The sequence below is a fragment of the Pelmatolapia mariae genome, linkage group LG3_W (assembly GCF_036321145.2).
Source record: "Pelmatolapia mariae isolate MD_Pm_ZW linkage group LG3_W, Pm_UMD_F_2, whole genome shotgun sequence".
NCBI lineage: Eukaryota > Metazoa > Chordata > Actinopteri > Cichliformes > Cichlidae > Pelmatolapia > Pelmatolapia mariae.
The window spans coordinates 82,052,710-82,076,683 of record NC_086229.1 but is presented as its reverse complement, the minus strand read 5'-3'; the positions used below and the strand labels follow the sequence as shown (position 1 = coordinate 82,076,683).

The window sequence follows — 23,974 nt, the reverse complement described above, 5'->3', positions numbered from 1 at the left end:
TGCTCCATATATCTGTCGTTTGTTTTGCACTGGGAAGCTGCTGTACAGACCTTTTTTGTTGAGTTTTTTTCTTTTTCCAAACCTTTATACTGAAATTGCTTTCTGCTGTGTCTGAAAACAAGGCTGATGAGAGCTGTGAGAGTGAACCAAAACAGTAAGGTTATGGGCTGAAACTCCAAGGCTCCACAGAGCTGCACGCATCTGATGATCTTAGCCGTGTTTCTCCACGGGTTCATCTCTACAAGCGACCCCTTGCATTTGCAAGCAGCTGTGCGATCAGTTCTTAATATAAAAATAATGATCACAGCGGCTTTAAAGTTGTAAAATTGCCCAGGGCCCACCTTATGCGAAGATGTTCAGTTTATGATGAGATGATTTCAGCCGTTGATATTTGGACCATGATAACCATGTTTACCCGGTGTTGAGTTTGATTTAATAAAAGCACTTCACCTCCAAAATTGAACCCATTCTAATTTAGCATTTTCGAAGAGGCATAAATAAATGTGCGTGCTTAAAAAAAATAATAATAAAAATTCCTTGAAGGATGCTTTGGCTGAAATGAAATGTTTTTATCAGGCAGCATAATGTTATCTCTGTCTTGAGGATAATTTAAGATAGAATTTGCATAAAGAAATCTCTTGCGGTACAAAGTAAGGACCGAGCTGATACACTTGCAATAAACGAGAGTGAATGTGAAGAAACAGAAGGTATTTTTAATAGCGTGGATGAGTACTTGACATGTTTGTCAGTTTGCTGTTTATTGTCCATTACTGTCATTGTCTGATCCGACTTTTTTTCTTTGCTACACAAGAGAACATTTCTGAATACTGACAAGAATCAAATAAAAATACCATTAATTCTTGAATACTCTTTTTTTGTCAAACTTTTATTGGCACAGATTTTATTTTTCATTTCGCTTTTCAAAATTCAACAAAGGAGACTGCTACATTCATGCTGTCCGTGGACATTTCTTATCACTTTCATGATTTTGCGTTTCTTCAATAACACTAGAAATAAGTCTAACTTTGCCTTCATTTCCATGTGTTTGAAATGCCGTTCTGTCCCAGTGCTGGGATAAAACTGTTTATACTTAACTCCTGAAGTGTGTGTTATCCGGAAGTCAAACAAAAAGGATCTGATCTGAATCAGGCCTGTATTCTTTTAATCCGCAGGAAACTGGTTCTCCCAGTATTGCTGTGGTGTTCGCTCCACTGCTAAAGTGTAGGCTTTTAATGTGCAGTGGTATTGCATGGCACTTAAGCTGTCACTTTGAAGCTACCTGGGTTTTTATGCAAGTGTAATGGCGGGGAGCTTTGGTCAGTCCTCTACCTGAAGAAATTCATTTGCGCTGGGAGCGCATAGAAAGCAGTGCCAGGCAGAGATAACGCTGCATCTTTGCAAGAGCGGGCGTCCGGTTATTTTTCATCAGCGTGTTGAGGAATTCAAGGTGTTCTTCAGACGGGAAACAAGTGCAAAAAATGTGCTTTACGAGCTCTGTGTTTGCATGGGCTCATTAGCGGAGCACTGGGTGAGTGATTGGCTGATTACTTATTGTTTGATTGTAATTAGGATTATTAAAGTGATTAATTGGCTATAGGATGATTGAGAGGGCGAGTGGCTGGCTGGCTCCAGCTGGAGATGTGGTGCAGCTGGGGCTGCTTTCAAAGGTCATCAAAGATTTTAGTGTTTTGTTTTTTTAATCTCCACATCTATCTGCCACCCTGGGGTTACATTTTGTAAAACTGTCTTCAATTAAGGCTTAAAATACATTATACTGGCAAAGGTATTCCCTCGTCTGCTTTCACATGCATATGAATTGAGCGACACCCCATTCCTAATCCACGGGGTTTAATATAATGTTTCCACCCTTTGCAACTATAACAGCTTCAACACTTCTGGGAAGATTTTCCACAAGGTTCAGGAGTGTGCTCATGAGAATTTTTGACCATTCTTCCACAAGCGCATTTGTGAGGTCAGTCTCTGGTATTGGATGAGAAGGCCTGGCTCGCAGTCTTGCTCTAATTCATCCCAAAGGTGTTCTGTTGGGTTGGGGTCAGGACTCTGTGCAGGCCAGTGAACTTCTTCTACACCAAACTCGTTCATCCACGTCTTTGTGGACCTTCCTTTTTGCACTCTTGCACAGTCATGTTGGAACAGGAAGGGGCTATTTCCAAACTTTTCTCACAAAGTAGGGATTTTGAAATTGCCCAAAATTTCTTGGTATGCTGAAGCACATTCTAACACCTGAATTCAATGATTTCAATGGGTGAGGGAACACTCTTGGCTATATAATATAAGGGAACAGCTGGAGTTACATGGGATAAATATGTACCAGCCTCCAGCTAACTCGTCTGAATTACACTTCTTAATAATCACCCAAAATCTCCCCCCTTCTTTCCCTCCATTAAGCTTTTGATGGACACTTCTTACTCCAGTTGTATTCTTAAAAATCGCTGAAGCTTCTGAGAGAGAAGCAGAGGATTTCAGTATAAATATTGCATTCACAGGCGCACACACAGAATGTAATATAACATAGGACTCCTTGCCAGCCTCAGGCGAGATATAGGTGGAGGGTTTTTTCTTCTTTCCCTTGCTTTGCAGGATGTTATCTCGTGTTTGCTGCTAGGTGGAGCCCGAGTACACGGCGAGAGCGGCAATCCACATCCGAGTTTTTCCTCTCACCTTTCACTGGCTCTCCAAAACCCCTTGGTCTCCGTACAGAATTACTCCCAGCCAGTGCGCGCAATTGGTTTGTCATAGTCGCAGAGAGCTCAGTTTTTCTGGACCCAAACAACTTAGCTTCTTTTTCTTTTTTCTTCTTCTTCACACTCCTCACCTCTTCCGTGGAGCTTTTCTCACAAGATACCCTCCCTTCCCTACCTCCTCTTGTCCCCACTCCTCATTTGCCCCCCACTTAAATTCATCTGGATACTCTTTTTTTTCTTCTATTTTAAATCGTGTGTTGGTGTGCGTGAGCGCATGGTGGCGAGAGGGGCTGCTGGCGTTTTTCAAGCTTTTTACGGGACGTGATGTAGCCTCCCCGCACACAGAAAGGACGCCTTGTGCCATAAAGGGATCTAAGGGGACAGTGTACCGTGGATGCAACGCGAGGAAGCCGCCGTTTCATCACCGCCGGGGCTGGGATAGTGGAGCAGCAGCGGCAGATAGAGGCGATTTTTACGGGGATATTGAACGGAGCGACAGGAGGCAACACTTTGGAATCGCTGCCCTCCTCTGTCCCTCTCTCTCTTCGACCCCCATCAAGTCTCTCTCTTTCCCACACACACACAAACACACACTCGCTGTGCAGTAAAGGACGGTACCAGAAAAGACACTTGCGAGAGAAATTAACGCTGACTTTGAGGACGGAGTGCTATTTCCTCCGCCGTTTCTAAATGCGCGGTAAGTGTGACGCTCCTGTTTCTTCAAAATGCATTTGGCCGTCAGTTTGTGCGCATACCCTGTCTTCGGATTCGGGGGGCTTCGGGGCGATGATGATGATGATGGGAGTGATGGTGATGATGATAATCCCCGTGAATGGACGCCCCCCTGCAGCGGTGCAGAAACGCTCTGTGTGATGTATAATGTCAACCTCGGCGTCCCCTCCACTCTTTAATTACTTTAGCCGGGCTATCGATGCGTTCAGGTGCAATCAGCGCCCGTCAGATCGAAATATGGAAATGTCAAATTTCACCCCGTTTTATTTATTTATTTATTTTTGGACTTATTAAACGTCCTGTTGGAGGGTTAAAGTGAGCTGATTTCCTTACCAATCAAATGGCGCTTAAAACAATATGTAGTGCTTTCCCCCTTTTTTAAAATGTCTTTTTTTAAAGAAGTTGCATATCCGCTGCATTCCTATGAATCAAGTTTTCTTTTTCTTAGTTTCTTTGCTTCATGATTTAAGGATGATATCTCGCTGTAGTTTGAATGGGATGCAGCTAAGACATGATTGCAAGGGCTGAACTGTGCGTGTGTGTGTGGGTCTTTCAAAGATGCCCGAATAGGCCTGTGTTGTGTGAGGGTAGATGCAGTGGTGTGAGTGGTCTAAATATTTTATAATAGGTAGACTGTGCCTCAAGAGCGAAATATGCAGTTTATTGGTGTGGGCTGTGCGGGATCTTCATATACCTCCACTCTCAGTCAGCATGACTTGTTTACATTTTCTAAAAGTGTCAGTGTTTGCAGCTGAACGTGTGCTGCAGCACGGGAAAATAAAACCAAGCAAAGCAGCAGCAACAACACAAATAATGCACGGATTAATTTATGCATGCACGTAAAAAGAGAGAAAGGTGAGTCCTGTGCTGAAGGAAGCCGTGCTGCCCGGCGTCTGCGTGAGAGAAATGCAGGGTTGGGGTTGAGGGGGGGCACTGCACCGAATTCTTTGATGTGAAGACAGCACACTGTCTTTCAACATCAGAATCAAAGCGGAAAAGGTAACTAAGCCCATCGCTTTGAATCGGATCAGAAGTTTTCTCATCGCTGCACAGTGACGCCCTTCATTTCCAATTCATCATTTAGAATATGGTTTGATTTTCTTCCTTCCTTCTTCTTCTACGTCTTCCATTTGATGCTGAATAATATAACAGCTGTGGCCTGTGGGGGTGATCTTTCATGAGTTTTTCAGCCAGGCTTTTGGCTTCTTGTACTTCAGAATTGTGACTAACTTCCACGCACCCCACCCCAGCCCTCCTAAAAACTCCTTTTCAGGATATCATTAACGCCGTTGTTGGCTGTATCCTTATCTGACAATTACATTCATTATGCCGGGGACTGCAGCACCATCTGTCATATAATCTCCATCGGTGAAAATGCCCCCAAGCAGGCGACACGCAGACATATGCACAGCGTGTGCACAGAAACACACACAGTCAGTTTTCCTCTACCAACAATAAAAACTTTGACTTCCTCCTCCAGGGGAAACTGGAGGGGACATCCGATGCTTTATGACTAAACCGCAATGTTAACTTGCACTTTGTTTTTCCACGTGTCTCATCCGTCTTGATTCAGCTAAACGCCGCTCCTTGCGGAATATAAACTAGGTTACATTTAACGTAACAGCGGCTGAACCCGACGTCCGGTGGGATACCTGACGGGACGGAGCTGTAGGAAAATAAAATAATTGTTCCCTTGCTTTTCCCTGAGCTGCCGTCACGGTAGGAAAATGGAGCTTGACGCGAGCTGCCGCCTGATGTATTGATTGAATCGGTTACCTCGGGTAAGGGAACGCGGGGAGATAACGCCAGGTGGGGAGGGATGGACACGGAAACAGCCCTGCTGCACTGTAGGATTCTCTCTCCGTGACTTCTTATGCTCTTAATTGTCTCTCAGCTATCTGCTATTATTTCCCCCCCTTCCCCTCTTTCTCTTAAGCTCTTAGAAATTAAATCAATTTTCTTTAATTTTATTTTTTTCCCCGGGAATGATCACAACCCTTCACCTTGAAAACCACTTACTTGACTCATTAGAGGCGGCATGAGAGACAAATTCATGCATTCTTTTGTCTGCTGAGTGACTCACTCCATCATGCTTTTTTTCTTTTTTTTTCTCACAGTGTGAGCCCAACACTTTGTGCTGGCACATATTTCTTCCTGTTGCATTGTATTTCACTAATATGGGTTAATTCGGTGCCCTTGCTGGAAAGCTCCCCCCCCTTCTCATTTTGTCGGATCTCTGTGATGCCCCCCTCCCCACCCTGTTTTTTTAAACTCCACTGATGTTGTGTAGCTTTTCAGCAAGAGAATTTCTCTCCTTAGGCAGCTCCATTTATTTGATTTGATTTTTCTTTTTCTTTCTTTTTGGACACAATTGCCAGTCAGGAGGAATCCAATTTCTCGTTGGTGTATGATTGGAGATATAGGCCTCTCAATTTTCTTCATAGGTTAGCTTATGCAGGCTCATATTATGTACAGCGAGGGCTTTTACTGGTGTATCAATTGGGGGGGAAAAAACCACTCTACTCTCCGGAGAGTTGCATTTGTCAACATCTTTTGTGATTTTGCATTCAAATTTAGGGCATTTTAACACAAACCAGAGCCCTGGTAAACATCTTCTAGTTTCAGTCAGCGAGGATTATATAAATATACTGATATATCGGTGCATCCCTACTAGAAACAGGATTAAAAATGAAGTGCAAACTTTCTGGCTTTCAAGAAATCAATTAGACTCTAGAGATGCTGGACTTGTGCTGTAAAAGCTACCCCTCTGGTGGTAAGTTAAAACCAGTGATAAAGACTCCAAACGCTGTACTAATTGACCCTTATTTGAGAAGCAGTATAGCAGAATCACTGAGTAAATGAATCCCTCTTTATTCTCTTACACAACTGCCTGGTCTGTAGTCGTCAGACTGAAACTGCAAACCTGAATAATGCTCAAGGTCATGTACTACATGCACAGCAGCAGAGGTCACAGTTATATTTTCTTTTCTTTGTTTCCTTATTTTTGCGCTCATACAAACAGTGTACAGTGGGACCAGAGCTCTGACTGTGATTTGCTTTTCATTTTGTACATTAGCGCTAATGCAGGAGAGGATTTATGTGTATTGTTATTTATTTAGGAGAAATCGGAAGAGGTGGAGATGGCAAAACACAACACTTGTTTTTTTTGTTTTTTTGGGCAACTAGCAGTTACTGTAGGGCTAGATGAGATTGTTTGCCTGGGCCCAGACCTTTAAATCCATTGTCAAGCATTATCAAGCTGTGTGCTGCGACAGGGATATTTTAAACCGTCAGTGCTTGCTTGTTTTTGGCACCCCCGAGGCACGGCGACTGAACGACAAACGGAGGAAGATCCTGAGCTGTTTGTACGCGCTCGTCTCTTAAAACCCCGACACGACGCTATGTTGACATCAGTGTTAACTTAAAGTGATGTTAAATTCCAGGAGAATAGTTTGGTCTTTGGTGATTGGTTCAGTGGAGAAAAAAAAACACACACAAACAAACCTCCTTCCCACACGGAAATCGGTAAGCGTTGGAGGCACTGCCGGACTGGAAATGGAAACTGAGGTTAACAAGTTGAGAGTTGTGTTTTCTGTCAGTCTAATGACTGCAGCTGTCCATTGTTTTTGGGCTCCTGGAGATACGACAAAATATCTGAAGCTTTAGAAAGCATTGTGATTTTAAAACCGTGCTATCATACAAGATAATGGCTGTGCTTTGATATTTGCTCATAATAAAAGTCTGGGGGCTTATTGTACAGTACAGAAAGAGCCCTGCTGTACTGCCCACTGATATTTTTGCTATGTGCTATTTTTTGGGGGGAAAGTTCCTAAAAGGCTATGAAGAGTAAATCTAGTGAGGAAAAGGTGCTCTTAGTCCAGAGAGTTCTGTGGGCTTCCCGAGGCTAACTGCTCCCCATGGAGCTCCCACTAGAATTACATGCCCTCATAAGCTTTTCTGTGGTCATACTTGCACCACCAATAGGAAAGCTCACTTGATGTAATAAACAGCTGGTGGTTAGCGCAGCAACATCTATAAGAACAAGCTGGGTGAAATCATGAAAATGACAGTCGTTGCACACCTTATTAGTAATAATTCTTTTCAGCTTTATTTATGCAGCGCCAATTCCCAACAACGGTCACCTCAAGGTGTTTTATATTGTAAGGTACAGACCCTACAGTAACAGAAAAAACCCCAACAATTAGATGACCCACTGTGAGGAAGCATTTGGAGACAGCAGGAAGGAAAAACTCCCTTTTTGACAGGAAGAAACCTCCAGCAGAATCAGGCTGGAGATGAGGGGAGGGAGACAGGACAAAGACACACTGTGGGACAAAGAGCCTGAGTTTACACCTGGCTTGTACTAGGTCAAACCTTCTTTTTGCCTTCAGAACTGCCTTCATTCTCACAGCATAGAGTCAACAAGGTGCTGCAAATATTCCTCAGATATTTTGGTCCATGTTGACATGCAAATGACAGCAAATCTACGAGGCATCCCAAAGGATCTCTATTGGACTGAGATCTGGTGACTCGATGTTATGTTCAAGGAAACAGTTTCTGCAGTCATGGAGGGATAGGCATGATCAGCAACAGCATTCAGGTGACGGCAGGATTTCAACAGTATTTGATTGGTACAAGTAGGTCCAGAGTTTCAGCTGCTCCAACAGTACAGATTTTACACCTGATGGTTTTCCTGATGTAACCATCCCGTTTATCCTTACTTTTGAGCCGCACTAGGAAGTACACTAGCTAGTGAACCCCACCTGAGGCTGGATTTGTATCTCCTGGTCTCAAATCAGAGGTCTTTCACATGTAAGGCAAATGTGTTAGCATGGAGACAGCATGGAGGAACACACTAAAGTACTTCAAGTGTGTCAGGAAATTATCCGCCCACACCATTGAACCACCAACACCAGCCTCAACCGATGGAGCCATGCTTTCATGTTGTTTATGTCCAAATTCTGACCCTACCATCCGAATGTCGTAGCAAAAATCGAGACTCATCAGTCCAGGCAACGATTTTCCAGTCTTCTCTGTTGTTAGCTGGTAGGAGGGTCACATGTAGCCCATCTGGTTTCAAACCACAGATGCACTAAATGGTTAATTAGAGGAACATATAGTGTAATTAGCAACACTTGGTTCTTTGGACTGCTGGTCAGAGTTAACCTTTCAGCACTGATTCTGCAGCTTTTGTGTGCAGGTTGACACAAATGTTTGAAGAGTATACCCTTTTTTCCTACTTATCATAAGCAGAACTCAGAACTGCATAAAATCCTTGACAAGTGTGTTTTTTAAAAATAAGGACACTACAGAAGAAGAGCTTTCTGAATTCTCATAAAGGCTGTCTAAATGATGGATTTAAAAAACCTATTTTGCAGTCGAATGATTGTTTATCCCTGCGGCTGGATGCTGACATGCTAAGCATCACACAAACATCTTCAGGGAGTTTGGTGGCTGATTTTTCTCCTGTGTTTTTTAAATGATAGGTAGCTGTGTCTCCTGTATAATCCTATAGACACACATATGTAGTCTAGATACAGTTTCCAAATGTGCATTTTCTTTGTCTTTACTTTATTTAAACCTGTTTCATTTAAAAATAAATAAGTAAATAAAGAAATCACCAGCTGGCCACCCGCTGGAGCGTATTCACATTCCTCAGGGCTCTTGGTTTTTCAAACATCCCCAAGACTGGAGTTATCATGCTGTTAGGAGTGAGACAGGTCAGTCTGCTGGGGCCCTTTCTCTGTCAAGAATGTCACACAAGAAGAAAAGCAAAGGCTGAAAATAAAAAAAGGAGGCACATGGCCACGGAAAGGTCCTCGAGGTCTGTGCCTCTCAACACTTTAGCTGTCCTGTCTCATAAAGAGCTTGGACACAAAGGTTTTGACACAAGCTTTCACAACCCCATGAACACTAAACTGTAGGAAATGGGGTTAGAGTTGAAATGGAGACTTCAGCTGGTGCTCGATGGAAAGGACGGACAATTAGTTCCCTGATTCTGCGTAGCTGTGGAGACAGTGACCCCGGTGTTTGAGAGCATTTTATGTGCTCAGAGTCAGATGCCTTTTAAAATGCCGCTATAGTTGTAGGATGCAGGGAAATGCATCAATATTTGTTATGTCAAGAGCAAAGTTTTAGCAGAGGTTACTCGAGGAAGGGTTTGAACGCAAGGCATCAGTATTATCTTTTTTGTGTATTTATTGCAGTGTAGAAACATAACACTTTTTCCCTTTTTTGGAGATATATAGTAAAATACACACGCTGGGATATTCCGCCGTATTAATGTCAGAAAAACACAAGGTGAGGCAAAAACATCTATTTCTGGATTAGTGAGAAAAATGCTATCTGTTCATCTGGTATTTAGTAAACCCGACCAATTTTCCAACAATGCACCTGTAGTAGCATAATTTTCTGATTTCTCAGGATATTTTGCCGTTTCCCCACATAGAAACTTTACTTATGTGGGTGTTAATATAGCTGGGTGGTCTGCCTCAGTGTCTTTGGCAAATTATCTCAGAGAACAGTGCAAGCTGGTTCATGTGCTGCTGTTGATAACTCTGTCACAACGTAGGCCTGCTTATACTTCCACAGGAGCACCCTTTCATAGTATTATTTGCTAAATTGTATAGAAAAGAGTGGGTGGGCGCGCCCCCGTGCATCCACGGTGAATAGGAAAAGGACGTTGAGCAGTTCTTAGGTAGGCGGAAGATCACCGGTTGCCTGTGAATTCGACTGTTGCTTCAGTGTTGCTTTCCACTCCCGCACTGGCGGAACACCCCAGTCTTCGGCTGTGCTTTGAATTGCCCTGGCATGTCACATTAATTTATGCATTCAATTTTAATAAAGGCCTGCAAGGCTGGTTCGCTGTCAAGCTCGAGTTTATACGTTACCGTGACCGGTGTCACTGCGCTTTAAAAAATTCTTATGTTTTTCAAACTGCAGTTTTAATTATCTGCAAGCCAACCCTGCACCCTTAATTTGACACTTAGTTAAGTTGTCCCTGGGGGGGTCAAAACACTTAGCAGGCACATTTTAACACTCAACAACCTCTGCAGGCAGAGATACAAAGACTGCATGACAAGAGGGCGCGAGCACAAAGCATTAACTAGCTTCTGCAGATATAAATGCAGAATGCGTGCTTTCTGTTTTTCTGTATTGCAGCTTGTAATGCTTGCAGATAAGAGCGGCTGCAGTACATGACCACTGAACAGCAGAAGAGTCCAATCAGTCGCTACTTACTTGATGAAGTAAGCACTCACTGTATCTGTATCTCCAAAAAAGCAGTTTCTTGTACGGCGCTGTTAACACGAGGCCCACGATGGCAGACCCGGACTGGGGAAAATGAAGGTTTAAGAGGGAGTGGGGAAAAAAGGATAGATTCTCGTCTGGAGTGCAGATATGGACCCAAAAATGTCAACTTAGCATTTAAAGCAAGCCAAGCCACTCTTACGACCCTGTCGGTGGTGTTAAAAGGTATCCAAAAGCTATCAAACTGACAAAGCCTGACGGGGCCGCAGTACATCAGCCTCTTTACTACTCTGTAAAATCTGATACATTTGTCTATGTGCATTTTATAGTATAACACCAAAGTTTTTTTGCTACTATATCGATAGCTTTCTTTTGTTCTGAAGGCCCCCCAACCCCTTCCTTTGTGAACTTTAGACGACGGAAGAGGATTTCAAACAAAGATGCAATGCTTCTCTGAGACCGAAGCCCTAAAAGAAGTTAATTTATGGCCTGTTTGGGAGGCAGGTTTGGGCTTGAATACATAATAAGGTAGTGCACCTGCAGCCGCATACAAATGAATGGAAATGGACGGTTAGTATTTACACCTCCCTAAACCATCGGGACCTCCTGATCTGAACACTAATTGACCAGCAAAGAGAGATGAAGATAGCTTCCTTGTTCTCTGGCTGCTGTATCTGCAAATATCAGGTGCAGATTTGCACATAACAACTCAGCCCCCCTCTCAGTCTTACCATTTGAATAAAAAGGGGTATTGCTAAATGGTTGGTTGCATTCATGTTTTTTGATGATGAATCAAGAAATAAACCAGGAAGTGATATAAAATTAACAATACAGTGGTTCCTCGTTTATCGCGGGAGTTACATTCTAAAAATAACCCACGATAGGTGAAATCTGCAAAGTAGCCAAGTTCAAACCTTCATAGAAAAATAAATCCAGTATTATATTATAATGCCGAAATATACGGTAACTTCTACCTTCGTTTAGCATGTCCAGAAGTCCAACTTTTTGTGCGATGGTTAGCATCTTCCTCTGCCTTTTGGGTGCTACCGCTGGTGCCTTTGACAGTGCAAAACGTTTCGTTGACATTGTTGGGTTTGTTGAGGAGAAAAATTACAAACATACAGTACAGCACTTCGGTGTCACACTGCTAGCGATCGAAGATTTTTGTAAAGTTGACAAGCTGAACCCATTCTGTACTGTACAGGAGACACGGCACAGAGGAGATTGACGATGGTCTACAGCCAATCGGGACGCAGAACACAATACACTGTAATTAAAAAAAGCATGCAAAATTGCACAAAAAAATCAGCGAAACATTCAAGCCGCGAAAGGTGAACCACGTTATATCAAGGGAAAACTGTACTCATCTCTTGAATCCGTCCTGCAGTGTTAGAAAGTGAACCCGGTGCTTTGACAGTCCTCTCTGAGTCAACTTGGCGACAGACCTCGCTTTGATGGGAAAAGACCCCTGTGCTCAGTAAGGGACATCGGTTTTCCTGGTCTTGAGGAGTGAGGAAAAAAAGGCAAAAGAGAATGAGGATGTATGTGGAGAAGTACTCAATGAGTTTATGGCAGCGAGGATTAAAGTCCAGCCCTGAGGATGGTCTGAAGCTTGTTTTTAAAGGTAAAGAAGGTGTCTGCCTCCTGAATCCAGCCTGGGAGCTTGTCCCACAGAAAAAGACCCTGATAGCTAAAGGTGCTTCCGCCAACTCTAGAAACTGTAAGTACCACAAGTAATTGGGACCTCTGGGCACTGATGTGTACATGTGCCATTTAAACGATGTCGAGTTTAGGTTGTTTCGTCTCCTTAAGCTGTCTGTTTGTAGCTGTTTTGAGCTTCTTTGTTGTGAGGCACTGAATCGCCTGCGCGCCTGGCACAGACGAACTCTCCGACCCTCGGGTCCTCGGGCTCAAGGCTAGTATGCCGGTTCAGGTATCTATCCACGCTTCAGTTCAACATCTTTGAAAAGATCCGAGCACACTGAAAAACATAAATTTTAATAGTGTTTCGCTGTTATCTGTGGGTTTTTAAAAAATCCATTATAACATTTTTTTCTGACATACTTTCAGTTCAAAAGAGCTTGTAATCGAACACAAAACACGAATGCCTCGCAGAAATGTGCATTACAATATCCTGCTTAATGTTTTTAAATTAAAATACCATTTCTCCATTCATACCTGATAAGATTTCCAGAGAGCAGACGCTATTTTTTTCTTTGAAGGCAGATAATTAAAGTGTTTTCATACACGTGGATAGCTCCACGCTGAAAGATTTATGCTTCTATCGCGCGAGGGTCGTTTTCTCTTTTTCTTAATTAAGAGAGGGCATATTTGTCATTTATTAAACCAAGGTGAATTCGTCGAGTTCATCAAAACCTCATTCCATTTGCAACTTCAAAATGTATTGCAGCATTTTAGCATCTCCTCTCTGAGCTTGTGACTTAAATTGATTTTTCCTAATCGATGGCACGGGATTGGGTTTAGGAGCGTGGGAGTAGGAGGGGGCCGGCACTGCACTTGAGCCAGCAGCTTCCTCGGCGGTAGCCCCCCTTTTTTTGTTTTTGTTTTTTATTCCCGTCTTTGTGAAGCTTTGCTCGCAGGGAACAGCGCATTTTAAATGTGCGCACCTGCAAATCCCCGCTTCATCTCAGGCTGGTGTAATGACAGCAGAACTGTGTATCTACTGGCAAATATAAACTTCCCTGCCAGCCCTTTGTCACCTCTGGAATGGAGATGACTGAATTGATGCACCGCCCCAATGGAGCAAAACCGTTTAAATGACAACACATTTTTGTCTCACCTTGAACCTAATTGACTGCCTGAAAGCTGGCGTTTGAAAAGTGCTGACAGCGTGACTTCTCTTGTTTGGAAACGGTAGCTATTGACAGCGCCTGTTCTGTGTTGTTTTCCGACTTCCTGTCACACAGGCATCTGTATTTCATATTCACAAGTGAGAATGCATTGTGCCTTTGGAAATAAAAGGTTTTGTGCTTTGCGGATGGTTCATTCCAGACATAGCACGGGCTCATGTTATGGGCTTAATGTCGGTAGGCATTAGTATGTATCACATTCCTGCAGGAAGGAGAAGAGCAAATGTAGCCTTACTATTCGAGGTCCAATTAAAAAATGCAGAATATTATTTAGCCACTTTTTTTCCTTCTTTGCAGTCTGGTTATTATTTCAAGAGGTGCTTGTTAACAAGACACCTGATGACAAGTAGGTTGATGACCCAGGTGTCCACCGGGGTCTCTGTCAGTCATGACAGCTCAGTGACTGGGTAACAGTTATGCTGTCACTGTGAAAAAAAAAAAAAAAACAGCCACCCCCGTCCTCCTCTGATTCCACTCGTACATTGGTCTCGCCTGTGTGATGTTGAGCTGCCTTGGCGCAATGGTGGCAACAGTGGGATTTCTTAGAAGGGAGCCACAAGACTGTAATCAGTCATTATGTCAGAAGCGAGCCCCATGAGCCCCGCTCCGGCTCATTCAGCCAAATAATAAGCAGCAGATAACGGCACTGGCGTGCAGGCAGGAACGGAGCCCCCCGTGGGCTACGAGCTGGAGAAACGGGGGTCTTTTGCCTGTCGCCTGCATGCGCAGAGACCTCACCTCGGTTCGAGGGCTGGATCGGGCGTTTTATGTGGCGTGCAGAATTTTTCGGCCCTCTCTTCGGTTACGAGCAAACACACCTCGGGGGTCCTAATAGGCGATGTGTGCGATCAGTTGAGAAATCGACACTTTGTTTTCCTTTTTGGTAATTTAGATTATTTTGCCTACCGACTGCAAGCAGAAATGTGACTTTAAAGCTGCGATGGGGTAAAAACGCAGAGTAAAAATGTTTTCTTTCTTAATTAAGTTCTTATTTCAGATGTAGTACTTCAGATTGTGCACACAGATGAATTTAAACGATGTTGTTTCCTCACGTAATCCAGTCTTTTTGTAATACTTCTTAATGCAGTATATTGAAAGCCTGATTCTGTCCTGATGGAGGCTGGTTGGAGACACAAATACCAGAAGCAATAAAGAAAACAAGCCCAGTAGGGTTGGGTTCCCCCCCCTCTTTCTCTTTGTCCGACAATGTTTGATTTCTATTATTTTTGTATTTAAAATACACATTGGATTATTGCCAGTAAACCAACCTAAACGCAGCCACAGATGGCATCCATAAAGCCGTTTTTGTTTAGTTGTTTTCCAGTGTGCAATTTTTCAAATGCCACCACAGGACTGCAGACTATGTGATATTGAATGATGAAACAGCCTCCCTCCCCCCTCCTCTTCGTAAGCCCAGATCGCTTCAGCCCCCCCACCCCACCCTCTCGGAGTTTTGTCATTCCATAACAAGGGTCACAGGCTCCCATTGTCTCATGCTCTAACATTCCTCAGCATGGTAGTATTGACTGGTTCTGCTGGGTGAGCGGTGCCATATAACATCCATACATCACGGGCAAGGCAGACTGACAGACAGTGGGAGTTGAGATGTCAGATCGGCCTCTCCAGGCAAATGACATCCACTCCCCTTCCTGCTCTCCACAGTGATTCTCTATCTTCTGACAGTGTGCGCTAGTTGCGAGCACCCACCCTTCCCCACGCCCCCCACTTCTCTGTTCCTCGTGAGAACACTTGACATGCTTATGATATAAATTTTTCTTAAGGGTGGATGGCAGAGGAATAATGCTCCCTCCAATTAGTGCGTTTGAAGCTGTTCAGAACATACAGTCATGCAAAGATGGAAACGTTATTTGTTCACTGACTTCCACATCATAATTGGTTCACTACCCTGTGCATGCAAAGATTGATAGCTAGATTAATCTCATCAAAATGTTAAGCTTTTATAATCTTCTCATGGACCCCTTTTAACCCTCTCATACATAATAAATGCAGCTAAAAGTCAGGTTGACATGGAGCAAATAGCTTAACACAGTAAGCATGCTAGTCCTGCTCGGGGAAATTGTGAAACTGCAGACAACTGAGTTAACTCGGGTCAATGTAGGTCAACCCTTTGTGGAATTCTTTTTGCCCTTAATGATTAATAAGGTAGTAGTTATTGCTTTGGAAGTAATCAGTGGAAAGCTGGAGCTCGGCAGTGGTCTGTAATCCTGTTTTATTGCATCTGCCGTTGTCTTTTTCTAATATTTCTGTGTGCTGTGCAGTTTCCTCTAATGAACAAGCCATCATCGATCGGTATGGACAACAAGGATCACCTTGTTCTGCCGTTGCCCGACTGTTCAATCCCGAAGCGTTTTTGTCTCGTCTTGAAGAGACAATCCGCCCCTTTTGACAGCTCCAAACCAAAGGTCCATTTAGCGTGAGTTGTGCTGTCACTCATGAGCGCTCTGAAAGGTTAGGCTCCTGTAATCTTGTTTATGTTTTTGGTCAGTAGTAAGCCTCCCTAAGCCAGCTTTGTGTCAAACACAGCTGGAGAGGCCTTTGCAATTGCAGCAGTGCAGAAATAATTGGTCCAGCAGCTTGGATGCAGCCATGACACACAGGTAATTTGGTAATTTCTGTCTCTCAGCTGGTGTTATCAGAGTTGGACGCCGCGTGTAAATAAAAAAAAAAAAATAGCTTCACACTTTTCCTGTCGCTTTGGTAGGAATTAAACACGACAAACAAGGTTTTGCGGGTTTTCCGATTGCTTTCTGAGGTCACAGTTTCCTGTTGTTGCGATAATACAGGAGTTAAAATGAAGCACCTAATATCTTCAGTGTCTCGACCACTTTTTCCGTTTCTTGGTGCTGTTGTACACATCCAGTCACCAAACAGCTGGACGATAACCAACCTTGAATAATGACGGGTCCTTTATACGTGATGCCATGACATTCCTGTGGGAAGCCTTTTCCCCCCCTGAATTTAGTCCTGATGACTTGGAGCAGGATACATCCAGCTGATGGAGAAATTTGGATTGGAAAGTCCATAGAAGCCACTTTTAATTATACTGGCAGTAAAGGTTGAAACTGAGTTGGAATGAAGTGCTTTTTGTACATTGATTTTTTTCCCTGCATCTCCAGACGCCTCTGAGGGAGGCAGAGACAATTGTAACCTTCGCTATCGCTGCACTGCAGACAAACAAGGTGGGCTTTGTGTATGACTTTCCTGCTTCTTCTTCTTTTTTAATACAATAAGAGCATGCACATCTAACAATGCTTTTTATCCAATTAGGAAGTACAACTGAATTGAAAAGGAACTCAGGTCTGGAAAGATGCCACCTGAGCACTTTATCTCGATAGGGTTTTGATGATTTTTGTGATCTGTTTTGACATCTGACAAAGTTTGGCAAACCGTTCATGGGGATTTTTGTAACTTGGATGACAACGTGTGACAAAGCTTGTGGATGGATCCCTCGAGTTCTTTCTGCACGTTTACCCCGAGGATTCGTGCCCATTTCAGACACGGCGTCTGGTGATCTCACCTGGGTATCTGGAGAGTTACTGCCACCTTGAGTGCCCTCGGGTTCTCGCAGGAGTCCTGTCCAACTCGGCTGCTGTACACAACTCCGGTCTATAAAAAGATCTTTTACATCGGAATCAGACGACAAGTCTGTGTTTTGTTTGCCTGTTTTCAGATGATGCTTCCTCCTGTTTTCTTGAGAACTTTTCCCGACCGCGAGCTTTGCACAGTCACACCAACAGATGCGGCAATTCGTCATGCATAAGAAACCCCACTCTGGCAGCCATCTGTCTCGTTGTGTCTGTTACCATGCACCGGCAGTTTGTTTTCATATACAATTTTAATGGAATTCAAAATATGCTGAACCAATCTTACGACCTACGAGCCTTGTTTTAAAATCTCATTCTCGACCTATGCGTAACCCATGTAACTGAAACCGAGAAAGATGCTGACAGTCAACAGTTTCTGAGACCTGTGGAAAGCTTTGCCATTTGGTGTCTCGCTATCCTGTTACCTCAGCTGCGTGGATGGAACAAGTTATCACGCCCAGTTAAAATGTCGTCTGGTCCACAAACCCGATTCCTGGAGGACTTAATAAAAACAGCCTGTCAAACCATTACAGGTAAAAAGAGGTCAAAGAAGAGGGCAGAGGTAGCACTTTACTTAGGAAACTTACTCCGACTTTTCCCTGGGTTACAATGAAAAATGTATTTTTTTTTTTTTTTTTTTTCATTCATTCATTTCATTTATTTGTTCATTTCAGGCACAACAAAATACATATGTTGAACATAAAGTGCACAAAACAAAAAAAAAACCAAACAAACAAAAATTACCTGAAAAGGAGTGGGACGAAGAAAACTTATTAAATCCCACCCCTATACTCACTCATCAACAAAAACAATAAGCTTCCCACAGCTACGCCCATCGTTGCAAAGCATCATACATATACATACATACATATATATCTACACACACATGGACATATATGTACATACATACACGCACACTTTTTTTTTTTTTTTTTTTTTTGAATATATACCAGCAATGGTAAGAGAAAAGACATTACAGAGCACACTAACACCATTATTGAGTATACTGTGACCAGACCAACTGCTTGTAGAGGAATTTAAATCTATGAATATTTTTGCATTGTTTCAGTTGTAAACTCAGACTGTTCCATATTTTCACACCACATACAGACACACAAAAACCTTTACGGGTTGTTCGAATTCTGGGTAATTTGAATTTTCCGAAGCCTCTCACATTATAACCTCTTTCTCGAATTTCAAATATAGTTTGTAAATTTGCAGGTAGTAGTTTATTAAAAGCTTTGTATAAGATTATGGTTGTATTGTAATTAACCAGATCCTGGAATTTAAGTAACTTTGCCTGAAGAAAGAGTTTGTGAGTATGATCTAGATAACCAGCCTTGTGAATAATACGCAGTGCTCGTTTCTGTACTGTAACTAATGGATTAGTTGTATTTTTATATGTGTTTCCCCACACTTCCACACAATATGTGAAATATGGAAGAACCAGGGTACAGTACAGAGTACGAAGTGCATCTTTATCAAGGTATGGTTTCACTTTGTTCAAAACTGCGAGGCTTCTGGAAATTTTGGTTTTTATGTGTCTGACGTGGGGTTTCCATGAAATTTTGTTATCAATTACGACTCCCAAAAATTTGTTTTCACTCACATTATCAATTGGTACACCTTCAATGATGATTGGTAATTCTATATTATGTTTTAAATTACCAAAAAACATTGCTTTAGTTTTACTTATATTTAATGATAATTTATTTATATCCATCCATTTTTTTATTAATTTTAGCTCCCTGTTTACGGTCATTACAAGATCAGTATAATCATCGCTACTGAAAAATATGTTGGTATCATCTGCGAACAGTATGAGTTTAAGTACTTGAGAAACCTCAAAAATATCATTTATGTACACATTGAAAAGTTTTGGTCCCAACACTGACCCTTGGGGAACACCACATGTAATACCAAGTTTTTCTGAATGGTAATGCCCTATGCTAACATATTGTTCCCGCCCCGTTAGGTAACTTTTTAACCAGTTACCAGCTTTCCCTCAAATACCATATCTTTCCAATTTATCCAATAAAATAGAGTGATTGATTGTGTCGAAGGCCTTTTTGAGATCAACAAAAATACCAACTGCATATTTGTTTTTATCCAGTGCATTAGTAATTTCTTCTACTGCCTCAATTATCGCCATTGAAGTGGTTCTTTGCGTTCTGAAACCATACTGACCAACATTTATTACTTGATGTTTTTCAAGGAATTTTTCTAATCTTGAATTGAAAAGTTTTTCTAAAATTTTTGAGAATTGAGGCAGTAGAGAAATAGGCCTATAATTGGTAAAACTGTGTTTGTCATTACTTTTGTATAGTGGTATTACAATAATGGGGAACAAGCCTTTTCCCAGCATCTTTTCTTATATTTAGCACAGACCAGCAGCTAGTCTCAGTCTCAGACATATTTTAGGCAAGAGTGCTGCCTGGGCAGATTGAACACTTCATATTTAGGGCACTTAATGCCAACCACTCACTTGCTGTGAAGTCCGTGGAAAATTAATCGGCCATCACGAAAACTCTGTAGTTAGGAGTTAGCAGGGTAAATATACTAAGAAGTGCAGTGTTACAGCAGAACTAGGCCCTGACCCACATTATCTGCTGATTTTAGCTATTTGCCAATATATCAGTATTAATCAATTTAAAAATTAAAAAAGGAATAGAAGAAACACCCTTCAGTCGTTTTATGTGTATGTTGGCGACATGTGTTTGTAACACCAGAAACACAAGTTGACATATAGGTACATATAGTCTAATATATCTGATTTTTAACTTATTAAATATTAGCATTAGTTGTAAACATATAGATACAAAAAACTAATCTTAACACCATACTTGTCACTGTTCCATATTCACTTTATTGCACAATTATTATCACATTATAATAATAAATAAAAAAGTAAAATGTACTAATTTAAAATGTGAACACATTGGAAGAACTCATGAAACTCTGGAACATTGAATAGTTATACAATGCTATTTCTTTTTTGCTTTTTTTAACATCTTTTTTTAAAAGTATTTCTATTTAAATTTTCAGTCATTTATTTTGGCTAACTTTGCACCTGGAAGATATTGCATATTTCGTAGTTATGGGAAATGAACTTTCATGAAGGATGAATACTTGGTTATGTCGGAATGCTTTTGGGGCAAGAAAATTAAAACACATGGTCGTAGTTTAAGAAGGATTACGGTTAATGAAAGGGAAATTGCAGGTCTGTGGCTGGAGGTGAAATGTTGTCTTTAATTGATAAAGTCAGATATCCAGCAAAGCCATCCACCAAGCAAACGGCAAACACTTCGTTGTACACTGAAGATATTTGGCTAAACAAGATGCAGTGTTTGCTTTTTTTGCATTTACCGAAAACAGGTAGATATGGCACATATGCTACCTGCATCAAAGATCAGCTTTTACATCAGTATGTCTTCAGTTTGCGATTGAACAGATTGCTGCTCACGTCCATGATATTTTCTTGTTTCTTGTCAGTGACAGTCTGACATTACAGGTGGGATTTTGGGGAGGAGGGGTTAAAGGCACTTTTAGATTGTATTGTAAAGGTTATCCTTGTCTTGTTCGATACCCCGTTGAGAAAATGCATGTAAGCTAGAGAATCGGTGCTGCCCTGTCTTCTAGTTAAAACTTTTTTCTTGCCCAGACTAGCAACTGGGTTTTTTTTTTTTCTTCATTTCACTGAATCCAGTCACATTTGGTCTTTGCAGGTGGCCTGATGAAAACTTGGAGCTTATCTCCTCCTGTGCTGGCGAAGAATTAAACCTGTTTCTACAGCCCATATAGTAAGATAAAACAGTCCATCGCCACATGGTACCGCAGAAGCATGGAAATAATGCAATGCAGGCGTTCAGTAATAGAAAAATGACCATCATTATTTGCTGGGCTTTTTCTCCCCTCAGGGCTACATGTTTAATATGACCCTACAAATGTGATTTAGCTGGCAGGTAGCCTTGGGACTCGGAGGAAGAGACCTTTGCCGCTCAGTACGTGGTAGCATTGTATCTAGGTTAAGGTTATCGGCTGATAGTGGATATTTCGAGCAGCAGAGGAAATCTTACAGAAGAGGCGTGTTATCGGGAGTTGAGAGGTTTTAGCTTTGCACGAAGGACAAACAGCACATACAACAAAAACATTTCAAATCGCTGGTTACTTCCCCGTTCTCTGTGATAATTTGCCGTTTGATGCCTTCACAGCACCTTCCCGCATCTGTAAACGTTGTGTTGCCGAGCATCAAATTCCAAAGACGTGTTTTCCGTCAACTCTCATCCCACCCCGTCTATATTCATCCCCGATTCAATTACTTTTTTGGATTCAGCAGAGACTCGTTCTATGCTATATTGCTCTCCGATGCGTTTTGCCACCCCACAGATTTATGTCGGAGCTGAAGGATGGCTGTCCAATTTTCTGCATGGATAGCAGTGCTGGTGCCATTGTGTCTGTGTGCGCGCGCGTGTGTGCGAGCGTTTTAAAAGCTCTTGTCAGATGTGCGTTAAAGACATATGGACCACACTGTCGTGCGATTCTTCCGCGCGTTGCCCATTTCTGTCACATCCTGCCATTAGCTTGTGTATCACAGTGGTTTGTCATGCGAGTTGCTTTGGTCTGTCTGTGTACGCGTGCGCGCTGGTGTGCGTTGTGCTGTCACTTTGTTCCTCCTTGTAAATAAGGCGAGAACACCGAGCTGGAAATGAGTCAAAGCACTTACATTAGTTGTTGAAGTGTTTTGGAGAGTAACTGATGGTGTATGTTGGAGTTTCAGCCTTGCTGCATATTGTGGATAGATGAAATGGAAATCAAACTGTGCTATATTATGATGAAGTGTACAACTGTGCACTTATTCGCTCTTCTGAGTTAAAGTTACCAATCTTAGTCTGATCTGGATGATCCAAGGAATTCACTGGGTGCTTCAGTGTTGCGTTTGAGTTCTGACATGAGTATTGGAGGTAACTGTGCCCACTCAATACACTGACTGTAAATGTCTGCGTTAGAACCGTCCCAGAAGCAGGTGTGTGTGACAGAAGCCAAGTCAAGTTGCACAGAGCAAACAAGGAGGGCAGGAAGTCAAAGGGAAAGAAAGGGAAAGAAAGAGTACAGGCAACTTCCAAAATAAAAAGTCCCAGTGCAGATTAAACCATCTGCTTGTGACTTTCTGACTGCTCCCCGTGTGACCTGAGACTGTGCAACGAACATCACAAAACATGAAATGCAACTGCACAAACAAGCACTTTGTGTATTCCTTTGGTAATTCCTCAGCTATTGTGCGCATTTCCACCTCGATATGTTTATTAGTGGACCCTGAAGAGTTGCTTCTTATTTACGTGACACCTTTGTGGACACGCACACCTACTCTGAAGGGTCTCGGTGCAGTTATTTTGGTCCTCACTCGAGTCCAATTACTGTGGTTACATGTGCACACAGAGGAGGAGTGAGGACTGTTTGTCCTCTGGGCCTCACCTGTAGGGTGTAGAACCGCTGCATCAGTTCATCCACTGTCTAAAAGGAGCTGTTTTAGCTCCCGTCCCCCTCCTTTTATCTAACGTTCATCAAATTGATCAAAAGGTTTGCACAGCAGGTAGGTGGGACACCCGCTGTGGGAGATGGCCATATTGGGAATATCCACTCTCACTGACATCATACAGAACCAAGAGAAGAAAACCTGTCAGAAGCCGCTTTTGGAGCAGTTTAGAGCCTGAGCTTTTGTTTAAGATGGCTACATTGTTACATAAATAAAGACAAGGCTCACATGCCCACTTTAGTCATCCACACAGGAAGACCTGTTGGTCCACATTAAACCCAGTTTTTAGCTCGAGGAGTCAAAGTTATCAGCACAGAAACTGTAGACAACCTCAATCTGTCACATATCAGTAGACAGCTCCCCAGCGTGAGGTCACACAGCCCATTACTGCGGCGATGCCATTATGTCTTTCTCTGTAGTCAGAGTGAAAGGTTGCCGTGCCCCCGGATGACCACCCCCACCTCACAGGGGTCCTGTGATATCTCGGTTGTCTCCTTCCAGGCCTGAATGGGCACATTGTGCTGCCGCCCGCTGCTGTTCTGCAGACCACTAGGTTCCTTCACACACACCTGTCAAGCCATGTCCTCGGCGCCTTGGGTACTGCGACACTCCACAGCCCCCCCCTCCTTCCAGCACACACATGATCGCTGAACCTTTGCACTCCCGTAGAAACACACACACACACGCACACATCCGAAAAGCAGTGATACATGAACAAATAATCACTTGGACCTATGTAAAGACGCGGGCGTGTATACACAGAGACACACACAATTGAATTTCGCCTAAACACAGAGCATGCATGCATTCACATGGAGCAGCACCCAACACAAACACACACACACACACACCATTAAAGAGTTGGAGTTTATTGGAAACACGCCTCGCTCGCTAAGCCAAAAGTTATATTCAGTGTGGAGCTCGGCTTCAGAATTCAGAAAGGGTCAAGTTCCATATTTGACTGGATGGGGACGGCAAGGGCAGGAAAGGTTGGTCGGGGTGCACGCATTTGCACGTGGGAAGGGGGATTCAGGAGTAAACTACCTGTAACTCGATCCACGGGTTCAATCAGTTGCAGATTTTTGGTCTTGAAGCGGAGAGGAGGCCTGCTTTGGGGATAGCCACAGTATCCCTTTCTCACGGGGAAATACATATACCGTAGTTAACGTTAGCTCCGAAAAGATTATCCAGTTAAAAAGTAACTAATTTGAAAATGACTCATTAATTAGTTTTGATTAATTATTTTGGAGCTGCTATTTTCAATAGTACAAATAAGATTCG

At 42.6% G+C, this 23,974-nt stretch overlaps 1 protein-coding gene across 14 annotated transcripts in view; it reads left to right on the top strand.

Annotated features, from left to right (window-relative positions):
- Positions 1 to 2,715: 2,715 nt before the first annotated feature.
- LOC134624900 (adhesion G protein-coupled receptor L3-like) overlaps positions 2,716 to 23,974 on the top strand; it is a 265,399-nt gene continuing 244,140 nt past the window's right edge. For 9 of the 14 annotated variants that reach the window (XM_063470031.1, XM_063470027.1, XM_063470024.1 and 6 more), the window contains exon 1: positions 2,719 to 3,402. The gene's annotated coding sequence lies outside the window, so the exon portion shown is untranslated. Of the gene's footprint in view, positions 3,403 to 23,974 lie in introns of all 14 variants that reach the window. The other 5 variants (XM_063470036.1, XM_063470032.1, XM_063470035.1 and 2 more) reach the window with 4 other exon arrangements.